This window comes from Pezoporus wallicus, unplaced genomic scaffold (genome assembly GCF_028554395.1).
Source record: "Pezoporus wallicus isolate ANWC-B61680 ecotype Strahan unplaced genomic scaffold, APGP_CSIRO_Pwel_v1 contig_6658, whole genome shotgun sequence".
Classification (NCBI taxonomy): Eukaryota; Metazoa; Chordata; class Aves; order Psittaciformes; family Psittacidae; genus Pezoporus; species Pezoporus wallicus.
The window spans coordinates 453,280-461,702 of record NW_026642312.1 but is presented as its reverse complement, the minus strand read 5'-3'; positions in this window follow the sequence as shown (position 1 = coordinate 461,702).

Genomic DNA, 8,423 nt, shown 5'->3' with positions numbered 1-8,423 from the left:
TTTCACAATTTTTTCTACAACAGATTATAGTCATTCTGTATTACCAATAGAATGGTCTTCTGCTTAAAAAAAATTTCTCCCCTTTTCTCCTTATCCCTTACATAGCTAATATTGTTGTCACGATAGCTTTGTGTTACTTGGACATTTCCTTTGATTTTTGATTATGAAATGTGTTGGCTCAAGTTTCACTTTACAGAAGCGCAAGCAACATTGCTAAACTTTAATTGCATGATGAGAGGAGGTGAGAATTTAAGATGTATTTTACATAAATCAAACCAGACCAAAATAGAGTTACATTTTATGCCCAACAGAACAAGTTTACTTTGATGAGTTCTGTAGAAAGATTTTGATAGCTGCCAAGGCATGATGGTTTCCCACTCAAATCTGGAAACACTACCAGTGATGTAGATGTACCAGTGATGGAAGCTGGAGGTGTAATGCTCTGCTATTTTTTTCTTTTTTTTTTTTAATTGGATAGGTCTGTTTACAGGACTACTTGTCAGATCCTCAAATAAGATACTCAGTATATAATTAGGAGCAGACAGGAATGTGGCAATCAGATTGACTCTCTTTGGCACTGCCACCATGCAGGTTTTCTCTGCTAACACTGAAGAGAGATTACAAATGGATTTAATGTAAAAAAGCAGCCATTTGGTGCTAATCATGTTTGCATTTCTTATTTCAATTTCAAACATGAACCATAGTAACCTTGAACTGAAATTCTCAGCATTTCATAATAATTTTATAACCAAATAAATTTACCATGATACTTCTATTTAAAAGTCTGTCAAGAATGGGATGCTTCTTAGCAGTACCAGGTCTATACTGACTGCAACATTAACAGCAACTGCACAAGGTGCAAAGAGACAAATTAACCATCACATAACCTGTCATATTCAGGATGAATCCTTTCAAGTTGTGATAATGTCTGACATAGAAAATCTTGCAAACAAGGAAAAGCTTTTCACTTTCAGAGGGCAAAGTTTTCTACAGGATCAGTTCTTCCTGCCTGTCAGAATCAAGTAGAACTTTACAAGACAGCAAGTATCCCTTCCACACACTTACATTGGGATGTTTCTATTGCCTGTCCCATTCTGAATCATGAACCATAGAATTAATCACAGAATGGTTTGCTTTGCAAGGGACCTTGAGGATCATCTAGTTCCAGTCCCTTTCCCATAGGCAAGGACGCCTTCCTGTAGACCAGGTTGCTCAAAGCCTCATCCAACCTGGCCTTTTCTCACAGAGTTCTTTCCTTCTAAAACACAACTTGGCAAGAGCCAGGCTGAGTTCAATTCTAAAGTGCTGTCCAAACCCACTTACTTTTCAATTGATACACTGCATCTTTGTATATATATATTAAAATTATCATTTCATTGACATGACAGTTGAGAATCCGATATAGAATTTAAGGGTCCAAAGCAGACAAAATGTCTATTCCATTTCACTTTCTTCTTGTGGGGATAATAGCAAACAAATATAGCATGAGGTGTAAGGTGCATACATGGTGCATTCAGATTCTGTGATTTGTATGAAGTCTATATTTTTTTTTCCTCTTTTTCCCCACACACAAGTTAAACAAAGTGGAAGCAACAAAATCATATTAAATTCACCTAAATCTGAAATTTTGTTAGATGTGAAAGAGCTGGAAAAGAGTCAGCAGAAGTTTTGATATGTGCCTCCTGACAGAAACCTTCTCCAGTATTTTGTCAGCTCTGCCAATATTTTGTGTGACTAGAAATCAGCAAAAATTACGACACATCACTGTTTTCACCTGCAGCCCTTTGTGTAGCTATTGTCACTGTTCTTGCAATGTGTAATCTTTACCAGAAAAATTAAAATTCTGCTTCAGAAGTGAGGAAATTGTAGCAGGTTTTCATTACAAAAGTATAGTCCAAAACTTCCTGCAGAACAAACTAAGTATTTTGAAAACCGGTATGTAAAATCAGCAAGCCAAAAACCTAAGCATACCAGTGGGAGTCTGCATATACATAACTGACCCAGCAATGTGGGTATTTACAATACCAGCATTAGAAATTACCACTAATAATTAGAACTTATTAGTGTAAATAAATACAAAGATAAATAAATAACTTTGAAATATGTTCCTTTTTCCACTGTATTTTTTCCTGAATTTCATAGTCTATCCCCATTATTTATCACATATAACTTATGTTCTTATTGTGCCTGTAATGGGAATAGTCATAAAATATTGAATTTTTAATTCATAAATCTTTACAATAATAATAAGACAGTATGGGAAAAATCTGTACTGTACCACTATGTATTTTCTTGATAGTATGATGTATCTCTGATCATTTCACCAGTAACTGTAACTGCTGTCTGATATTTGTTAGCCATCTACTCTAATAGCCTTCCATTTTTCCTTATGCTTCTGACAATCCCTTTCCCTCCTGTACAAGCCTTTGCTTAAGACAGAAATTCCTTAGGCAAATAATGTCATTTTATATATGATATAGGACACTAGGGTTTTGGCCAATATAAATGCTTAATAACAATAAGATTGTTCAAGTTATTGTAGAAGCTGATTTGAATTTTATATTATGCACTGGAAAAAGGTAAGGAATACAGCTGTGATAAAGTCCTATTAAAATGTTTGCCCCAGAGTAAAAAATGAAGATTAGTATGTTTGGCATCAGATACTCTGATAAGTATTTCAATTTTGCAGAGTGATTAAATGTAATTCCTAGATAGCTCTGACATTCGTAAGATAAATTATCATACCACAGTGCTTCAAGCATCCAGCAAAAAAAGGGAGCTGATGGGGCTGGAAAAGAAAGAAAACATGAAGCAATAAAGGAGGATATATAGCAAACAATGTATAACTCATGTTTTCAGGATCACTCGACCCAGGAAAGAACAATACTCTTTTATCCCAAAATACTTAGTATGCAGTCAGTAATTGTCAGAAATTGTGATGTGGGATTATGATAAAGGAATAGTTGAGCTGGAAGATCACCATCTAATGTCTTGCTTTAAAGTCAATCTACATCCATTGTAAAGTGCTTTGACCAGTCAGTAATGGATTTGTCCTTGCAGATTTTGATGAGAAGTTCTATCCTGCACTTGGTCGAAGAACAGTTCTTCTAATAGACTTTCCATCAAATTCAAAACAAGTGACTTAATGTTCTGAGGAAATTACCAGAAGAAATTTCATTTAAAAAAAATAATAAAATTACAGAGTCTTGCTGAAACAGTAGAATATTATTGAAAAAAAATATTATAAAGATACATGCTAGGTTTGTTTGGAAATTAAACATAACATGAAGTGAGAGATGGAACATCTTTTTGTCTTCATTTTTAAGTAACACTGCATAGGAGAGAATATGCTTATGAGGTGGTGGTTTCCAATCTGCTTTAGGAGTCTGAGCATCTGTTCCATATACAAGATTTGAGAGGTCTACTTTGCCTTTCATTTCCTCTCAGAAAACTGGATGCTATATTTGAGTTAATAGTCAATTAATTAACACTTAAAGGATCCTTGTCATCCTACATTAAAAACAATCTCTGTATGAGACTATTAAAACAAAGTCTCAGGACAGACAGAACAGACACCTTGTTCACAGGGATGTTCCCTCTATAGGTCAGGTTTGAAACATTTTGGAGACATGCAACACAAGAAATAGCACCAGTTTCTGATTTGATGCTTTACGATAAAAACAAGAAAGAAGAACATTATTATTTTTATTATCATCAACATTATATACTAGCTGCTCTTCAGAGCTAATAATCTGTTTCATAAAGAAAAATGTTGTCAATTTTAGGGTTTTTGAATAGCTATGGTAGTTAGAGATTAAAAAGTATTTTAATCTCTGAATCATACTCCTCTGCATTACCATTTCCCCAAAATTTCCAAAATTTATGTACCACAAAGCATTGAAACTAACTGGAAAATGAAAGTTTGATAAAAGCCAGTAAGTTCAAATGGGTTGCAGATAGTACAGTTTGTGAGCTGATTTTGCTTCTTTTTGAGAAATCCAATGTGTCTTTATGGCATAATCAAGATGTGTATATTTTCATATACCATTACACTTCAAGCACAGTTTTAAATCAGTAGTCCTACAATAAAACAAAAAGTATTTTGCTTAGTGAAAGCGAATTTTACTTTCTGTATACAACCAGAATTTATTTTTGCCCGACTCCAATCCTATCATGGAATTTTTTGTAAGGTATGTTGTGCTTGAGACTTTAAAACAGGGCTGAATTTTACTTCCGGGTGCTTTGTCCCACACCAATTCCAGAAGATACAGGAAAGAATTACTTTTAAACATGGAACATGGATATTGATTTAGATTTTAAGTGAACAATGTACAATCTTCATAAAGTCAAGAAGAGTCTGATTTGTAACAAGACAATGTGTCTGTTAATGGTGTGTGTTAAGAATTGCAGCATTCCTCAGAACTGTGTTTAGACTGTACACCTGGCAGATGCATTAAGACTGACTTGTTCTTATCCAGAATTCTAGCATAAGATGTGCAGTTCAGATACTTGAACAGTTCACTTATTTACGTCTGCCTTTATCAGGCTTTCCATTGACCTCACCAGCTATTTGGACATGAAACATTTAAGATGACAAGGTCCATTCTGAAGGTCCCATGGACCCTGATTTTGTTAGGGCTTGTCTAGTAATCTAGCATCTTTCAAGCTCTGTGTGCCTCAAGTCCTAATCCAAGTGTGCCTTGAGTCCTAATCAAGTCCATTTTTCCCTTCCAAGGTTGCTTTGATGATGAGGATGTTTCTGCAGGTGCTGACTGCCCACCACCTATAATAAGCATTATTGCATGTACTTCCAGAACAAACCAAATTTAGAGGCAGCTGGTGAGGAAAGATTTCAATGCATCTTCAGGGCTTTCTTTATTAATTAAAAGTTAAGTTGTGTTGGTGGATTTGTGAGGAGTTACATGACACAGAAATGCTACACATTATTATAAAGCCCACAGAAAAAGATGACTAAACTCACAAGCAAAGCTTTCTAGCTTTTAAAGGTTCTTTGTACCTAAATATAAATAATAAATGTGCCGCATATAGAATGAGTAGTATGGACTTCAAGCAATTTGAAATTTAATTTAACAAAACTACCTGTATTATTGTTAAATTAAAGGATGGTAAGCTTTCCCAAGACAAAAACAAAACAAAACAAAACAACCAAACACCAACCAAACACCAAAACCCACAAACAAAAAAACTGCCCCCCCTTCCCCCCCCAACCCACCCTAAACAAGTTCATTGAATCTTAAACATGGAAGATGATCTGAAATCTTTAGAAACATACTTTAGAAAGTTTAAACACTTTAAATGAGAATCCAAACAAAAATCACAAAAGCACTAATTCCTCTCCTGAACTTGGATTCAGATTCAGGCTGACAGTACTTGTCTTGCAAATATTATCTTACCATAGTAATTTTTTTGTGGGGTGAGGCACATGTGGGTATTGCATAGTATGGTGCTACAAAATTTAAACTGGCCTGTGGGCAACAGAGTGAGTAGGTACTATAATGTATTTTCCTATCAATCCTTAGCATTGTTTTTGAATTTTATATCTCAGAAAGAAGGATTTGCATGCAACAAGTTCCTTGTTAGCCATTATTTTCTAGAGATGTAATCTGTTGGTAAAGCCTGTTAATTCCTTTGAGAAAGAATATGCACTTCATTGCATGTGCCTGAACATCATCACTGTGAACAATCTTGCCTGTTTTTTCTCTTTTATTCTGTGTCAATTTAGGATGATAACCCTGGCTGTTACCACCAATCTGGATTCATAGCTGTGCAATTTTCTAACCCACTCATGTGGATAATGTATTCATCCTATAATGCTGTATTTCAGTTTCAGGACAGTGATGGTTGGAGTGCAATAGTTGCCACAAGTAAAAGTAATGTACCGTTTAGCAGTTATATTGCAGTCTGTTGCAAAGTACCTCTCGGTATCTCCCTCTCTCCCTACCCATCTGTAGCAATAATCATGTAAGACGGTCTTTGAAGCAGCGACACAACTAAGTGACTACACCTGGCATTAAAATCTAGATAAAGTTACTGCATACCATTTCTGACATTGACCTCATTAACACTGCCATATCGTGTCTGATTCTTCAAGACAGAGTGTCTTTTGATAGTTACATTTCTTTGGTGAGTATACAATACAGGAGTGAAGAGAAAATAACCTGTTCCAGTTGTGATGAGGAATACAATAACCCATCACCATACCAAAGAGCATATTTTATTTGAAAAATACGAATAAAAGTTTTTGTCCCTTTTGTTTATTAAAAGAAAAGGTAACAATTTCTATCAATAACACTTGCATAAGGAGGTATACTTTACATTACTCTTTTGTTAAAAAAAATAGATATATTTTTTTGAGACTTTGGAAAAATAAGGATGGCCCAATACTTGCAACACGCTCCTTATGTTCCTTAGAATGCACTGTGCTATTTATATGTACTGCAAGTACAAGGTCTTAGCACTTTATAGTCCACAAAATAAACCTACGCAGCATAATTTCATCTCCTTCTCTGCATTTAGAATATTTCCTTTGTTATCCTTTTTTTTGTGAGACTATGAGTTTGCTTAATTCCAGGCTGGTCCAATACTTAGATTTGTTTAAAGATGATTTTACAAAGCCTTAGACCACAGAAATATGTAATTCATTTTAAATACCAATGAGAATATTTTCACATAGACATTTTCTTGCAGTATTCACAACTTAAATAACTTCACCAATCAGAATTTGAAACCAAAAACATCTACAATTCTTTTGGTTTTCTAAGAAAGCAAAAATATAAAGTGCATAACACAGTGAATTTACTTTCAATTTTTACAGTCTTTCATGGATATGTAATAAATGACAACACTGATGAACAAATTAATTTGTTTTCAATGTATTAAACTAACGCCAGTTGAATTCAAGCTCTTCCTCATCCTTGAAATGTATTAAATTACATTTTGACAATTTTTAGGCTGACAGTGCATTTTCACCTTTTAAAATACTTATACAGATAATTTTCTCAGATGACACGTCAAGATTAACGAGTGCCCTCACCATTACAAGAAAGAGGGTTTGTTTGACGGAATATGACCAATTCATTTGGTGTAAGTGTGCTATTTGTTGAATAGCTGTTGCAGAAATAAAATTGTAAATTGGAAAGCCCTTAAGCACCACTTTTAATGTGCTATTTAACTTCACTCAGTATCTGAAAAAATGGCAGTTTTCAGCTTTTAGTTGTTAAGTTGCAACAGGATTTCTATTTAAGCTAACAGGAAAATAATTGAAAATGTGAATACACAAAAGATCGACTAAAGCTTTAAGCAAAGTCCATACAACCAGACTTAACCATGAACTAGGAGTTTCCCACAATACTTTCACTCAATATATAGTTTGTTTAATCAGCAATGCTACAAAACGATCATGCCCTCCATGGCATACAGTGTTAATCTTTTCCTAGTTTAATCAATGTTCACATAGAAATTCTAAAATGTAATTTTTTCTCTAGGAGACTAAATGAAAAATTAGTGGGATTAGGGAAAGATATATGTAAACCTGTTCTTTTTGCACCGTGAGGCCTTTTTCTGCGGCTCTGAAGATTTAATATTCTGCGATTCGTCATGCAAACAACACCGCACTGTGACGTGTGTTTGAGTAAAAAACAGCATAGCAAGCATGCAGACGTGTCATGATAGAAACACACATTTGGCGATCACTGTGGATAGGACGTACTGAACGGGACACTGCAAAATCACTGAAGCAGCATCTCAATAACCCTGCAGAGTTTTAAAAGATTCAGGATTCCTGGGGCTGTGGGAATGATGTCTGTGCTGTACAGCAGCAGAGAGACCACCAGGAATGGTGAAAAGGGAATTCTTATTTCTCTGATATATGACCTCTTTCTCTCATTAACTTAATCAGAACATAAGCATAAGGAGTAATTATTTGCTTATGACACTGCACTTCTGTTGGCTTTAAGTCTGAACATTCTATGGTGCAAATAAAAAGAAAACAATGGTGGGAACACTGCTTAAAGCACAAAATAAAATTGATTTTCTCTGCTTCAAAGGAACATAAAGATAACTAAGATCTCAAAACTATAATATAACAGTGAATGCAGTTTTCATGCAGATGTAGTACGAAGAATTATGGTCCATGGTATGACTAACACTGAAATACTTCCTTCCTAGGACTTGAGTAATACAATATAAAAATTTAGATGTTGACATAAATCAAGTGCAATCTAAATCAAAGAAAAATTATCCTCATAAAATCCTGAACTACTAGTCACTTCATTTGGGACAAAACTGAAACATAGCCTAACTCTATCCTCCAAAAAGACAATGTATAAACAATTCTCAGCTTGTGTATAACTCTTACTGCATTAAAATATCTGTTTGACTTTTTTCTAGAATCAGAATGTCTC